Source organism: Capricornis sumatraensis, chromosome 11 (genome assembly GCF_032405125.1).
Source record: "Capricornis sumatraensis isolate serow.1 chromosome 11, serow.2, whole genome shotgun sequence".
NCBI classification, from domain to species: Eukaryota; Metazoa; Chordata; class Mammalia; order Artiodactyla; family Bovidae; genus Capricornis; species Capricornis sumatraensis.
Window position 1 is genome coordinate 27,118,468 of NC_091079.1, and position 5,247 is coordinate 27,123,714.

The 5,247-nt window shown below is 45.7% G+C and overlaps 1 long non-coding RNA gene across 1 annotated transcript; it reads left to right on the forward strand.

The window, feature by feature from the left end:
- Positions 1-643: 643 nt before the first annotated feature.
- Positions 644-4,994, forward strand: LOC138088711 (uncharacterized). Its single transcript, XR_011145728.1, has 4 exons — positions 644-770; positions 1,680-1,917; positions 2,226-2,359; positions 4,695-4,994. It is a non-coding gene; the product is annotated as an uncharacterized lncRNA (long non-coding RNA).
- The last annotated feature ends 253 nt before the right edge of the window (positions 4,995-5,247 follow it).

Here is a 5,247-nt window from a genome sequence, read left to right on the forward strand (position 1 = left end):
ACTGATAATTTTGCTCATCTGGATAGTTAATTGGTACAGGCGTGACCTGTGTTGAACCTACAGGACTCTTTTTCTGAGACATTTGAATTGATCCTATGGAGAGCACGCTAATCTCTCTCTGGTGGTCAACCTGTGAACTCTGAGGTTCTTCGAGGCTCATAATCCATTGTCCCTGGCAGGATCTTATTTACAGGAGGGTTGTATAAAACCCAGATGCAGGGGCAGAAGACAAAAGAGAGAAACCTGGCAGCACCCACACTTGTGATTTTCTCCAAGGCTCGGTTCCCCAGGGTGATGTCCAGCAATCTCTTTCTGTGCCTCAGCTAAATCAAGCTGTCTTGCTGATGTTTGCAACACTTGCCCTCAAAAAGCCATGTGCCATTTGACAGGTAAATGGAGAACCATCATTCGAACCTGTTTCCAAACCCCCATTCTTTACACAACCCTAGGCCACCTCCCACAAGTGACACAGGTGAGTACTCAGGGACAGAGGGAAGGGGTCAGGTCAGAGCCTTCCTTGCAGTTACAGGCCAGTGACCTTCAGATTAGTACCACTCCCTCTGGCCGGGCTTTTAAGATGTTATTTAGGCCACTTGTGTCGCATAAAAACTGACCTCAAAATGGAGTTCCCACTCTCAGGATTACATTAGTTTGCAAATTGAGTTTCTGGTCCTTAGGTCTTCATGTCTTCACTGACTCAGGAGATGAAGTGCTATTTTTGATCGCAGAACAGGCAGTACAGCCATGAGGCCTCAGTGGAGGAGAGGGAGGTAAGCTGAGTCCTAAGAGATGCCCCGTGATTTCTCAAGCCTCAGAAGCTTCTCTTTGGTCGGGCCTGGATCCCTGCCAAGCCTGGGGCACTGGTCTGTAAGTATAAGAGGTCTCTGCCTTGACCCCTCTCTCCGCTACCCTCCACTCATTCCCTTTCACTCCTGCTCTCACTTTCCCACCCTGCAGCTTCCCAATCAGGTGACAGAAATCTGAAACCTTCCCCAGGAAGAAGTGGAACGATTCAGCAGAATCAGCAAAAGCATTTAGAAAACTGAGCAAATGTAGACGGGACCTCAGTCTCTTCCAGGGACCAGTTACTTGACCTTGATTAAGTTACTAGCTTGCTTTAGGTCTATTTTCTTCTCTAGAAAAAGAGTATAGAGTTAAGCTGCTAAAGCTATATCAAGGACTTTGCACTAGAAAATTCCCCTCTTCTCAGTTTGTTTGTGCCTAGAATGTTTCACTTTTTCAAGAAATATTTGTTGAATGAGCGAACATCTCTGCTTGACCTTGTCCTACATGGCCATTAACAGGGAGGCTCTACTGTCCTGAACGCTATGCTCTTTTCTATGATATTTACTGAGTATGTATGTGTGTGTGTGTGTGTGTGTGTGTTAGTTGCTCAGTTGTGTCTGACTTTTTGTGACCCCATGGACCATAGCCCACCAGCCTCCTCTGTCCATGGAATTCTCCAGGCCAGAATACTGGAGTGGGCAGCTGTTCCCTTCTCCAAGGGATCTTCTCAACCCAGGGATTGAACCCAGGTCTCGCAAGTTGCAGGCAGATTCTTTAGTGTCTGAGCTCCCTGGGAAGCCCATTTATTGAGTATATACTACGTGTTAAGACCTGTACCATATGCATTCTTTCTCCTCATCTCTGAATTCCCCTATCGCTTTAAATAATAACAGCTAACGTGCTCCAGGAGGAAACCAGGCTCTGAGAAGAGAGAAGCTGCCCTAAAATAAAACAGTTCAGCGAAGAGAAGAGATATCTTCTCTTTGCTCTCCACTGCCTACACCTGGCAAGATGCAGAAGCAGACAGACAACCTCAGTAAGTCACGTCCCTGCCCTGAGCCTCTGTCTCTTCCTTGCATGAAGCTGCTATGAGGATCCAATAAGAAGATGACTAGGTGGTACTCATATACAGTAAGTGCTCAATTACTACTCCATCACAGTCCTAATGGCACTCTTGTTGTATTAGTGTAACAAAGAAAACCGTGGAAACCAAAAAGCAATTTAATTTTGTGTAAAGGGAAATCTATTTCTCACTTCCTTTTGGTTCATCAGTTTTGCTTTTCTTCTTTTCAGGGCTAGTGGTCCCAAGCTAACTGGAGGCATGTTTAGAGAATACTAAATTAATTTCCTTCATGTTCAAAACAATTAAACCGTCTGAGTTGGCAATGTCTACTCGGAAAAGATGGCAGCTTTACTGAATTCTTCTCTTACCTTCCTAGGTAACTTCGGCAGTCAATTCTCAGGTCACTGCATTCCTAGGTCACTTATAAAACGTTCCTTCCCAATCAAGATACAGTTCTTAGCAGAACGTCACAAGAATCAATACGTTAGCCTGCTGCGTATTAGTGTGTGGGTAAGTGCATATGCATGTGTGTATGCTGGAAAGATTTACCAAGATTCTTAATCAAGTGTGAAACTGTTTGCAAAAGATCAAGGAGGACATTATTAAGTGAACCTGAACTGGCAGCTACTGAGATCTGAGGAGATTTATTTCGTAGGTAAGCAATAATCTCTTAATAAAATCTTGAATGATGCGTGGGAGAATTGGGCAGGTGGCAGACAAATGAAAGGAGGGTAAAATTAAAATGTCAAAGGTACATTGAATCAAATGAAACAAGAGCGGTGGTGGGAGGACTTGGAGAAATCAGAACAAGTACAAACCCAGAGTTTCCAAGGAGGAAACAAACCTGAAAAATTCAGCGTGCATCGGCCGTACTGGCCACCCAACAGGTGAATGCTGCTTCTTGGTTCGGGGCGGTGGGGGTGGAATCTTAACAAACTGAAGAATCTAGAGGAGAAACCAAGATGGCAGAGTTTGGAAGCCTGATCCTGCCAGGGAGCTGAACACAGTGAGGATGTTGGGCTTGAGAAACTTGAGAGAGCGATGGTCCCTGAATCCAGAGCAGGGTCGGTTGTCAGATGGAGGATAATGGACGACTGTTAACCTTCCCAGAAGCAGAGGCAGGAAAACAAGGTCTTCAATTCAACTGCTATGGAGGTTGGGAGCATGATGAGAATGAGCGAGGTGGACGAGGTGTTGGGGCTCACTCAGAGTGCAACTAAAACCAGACGACAACTGCTAAAGGGCAAAGTGTGTTAGTGGCTGTCGTGTCCGACTCTTCGCAACCCTATGGGCTGTAGCCTGCCCGCCAGGTTCCTCTCTCCATGGGATTCTCCAGGCAAGAATACTGGAGTGGGTTGCCATTTCTCCAGGGGATCTTCCCAAACCAGGGACAGAATCCAGGTCTCCTGCATTGCAGGCAGATTCTTTACCATCTGAGCCACCAGGGAAGTAAAAACCAACCCTCTGTTGACAAGTCTTCTGATTTTTCAAAAGAAGGCAGATAAGTGAAATCTATTTCTATTATTGATAATCCATGTTAAACATTAAACCTCCAGGCAATAAAGCAGAATATCTCCAAGGGCCACAGGCATCTACTGTACAGCTTTAATTGGAACTGCCGAATCATTAGGAGTTAGATTTGTGTTCTGCAATAAAAGACTGGTCTCTAATGAGTTGAACTGCTCAAATGGGCAGGAGCTTACTGGCTATGTGGGTGGGAGAATGAACTCTCCTGTCATGAGAAATGTTTAAGCATAAGGATACTAGATTAAAAATGTTGAAATGTTGGATGGAAAGACTTTTTATCAAACCCACTCTTTAAAATTAAAATACCTTGATCTGTTCCCAGAGAATCCTACAGTAGATATGTGGCAGGACCAGACACTGGGGTATTATGGGACCCCAAGAAGACATGGGCAGAGGATGTCCTGTTCGAGGATCACCATGATTTCATCCTCCTGAGATCTGAGAGTGTGGAGCAATGAGTGTTAGTCACTCAGTCGTGCCTGACTCTTTGCAACCCCGTGGACTGCAGTCCACCAGGCTCCTCTGTCCATGGGATCCTCCAGGCAAGGATACTGGAGTGGGTTGCCATATCCTTCTCCAATGGAGCAATGAGGAGACCCAAGAAACTGGAGCTGGATGATTAGGAGAACTGATCCAACACACATAGGCAACAATAGACATCACACCACGCTGCTCTCTCTTATTTGAGTGATTGTCACAGGCAATCCAGAGCAGGGTCGAGGCAGTACAGGATTATTTCTGTACTGTCTATCTCCTCCACTTCAACGTAACCTGGGTAAGAGGAGGGAATTTCTTAACCTCGTGCACAATATTCCACTGTGACCGCTCCACCTGGGAGTGACCCCCTTCTTCTGATATTTTCATGGCTGATTCCTTCCTTTCATTCAGGTCTCTGCTTGGACATCTTCTATTAAGTTACCTTTCTTACCTGCTCTAAAATTGTGGCCTCCATCACTTCCTATCCCTTTATCTGGCATTAACTCTCCCGGGAGTATTTCTCACTGACATTGTTTGTATGGGCTTCCCTCATAGCTCAGTTAATAAAGAATCTGCCTGCAGTGCAGGAGAACCAGATTCGATTTCTGGGTCAGGAAGATCCCCTGGAGAAGGAAATGGCAACCTACTCCAGTATTCTTGCCTGGAGAATCCCATGGACAGAGGAGCCTGGTGGGCTACAGTCCACGGGGTCACAAGAGTCGGACACGACTTAGAGACTAAACCACCGCCACCGCCATTGTTTGTATACTTGTTTGTTAGTTTGATGTCTGTTTCTCTTTCTGAATTAGGAAATTTGAATGTCCTTTTCTCTCTTCCCTAGGTCTGGAGCACAGCGTGGTACACCTGAGATGCTTAATAAATATGTGTGGAATTAAAGAACACACAAAGGCAGAAAACCATGAAAAGATCCAGCAGGTCCACCGAACAGACATGACTTCAGTGTACCTGGGCCTGTGGAGAGTGCTGTGTGCAGAAGCGGGCAAAAACTGTAGGATACCTGGGGTTAGGTTATGATTTAATGTCTTTTAAGCCAAGATAAGGAGACTGGACCTCACTTCGGAAGGAATAAGTAGCTGGGAATAACTTGACCTGATGTGACTCCATTGGAAAGGTCTGTCCAGAAAATAAAAAGAGGACTCTTACATATCTCCATGGAGAGGTTATCGTTTGTGAGTTAGTGGAGGCCTCTGAATGGGTTTCCCTTGTGGCTTAGCTGGTAACGAATCCACCTGCAATGCGGGAGACCTGGGTTCGAGCTCTGAGTTGGGAAGATCCCCTGGAGAAGGTAAAGGCTACCCACTCCAGTGTTCTGGCCTGGAGAATGCCATGGACTGTATAGTCCATGGGGTCAAAAAGAGTCAGACAAGACTGAG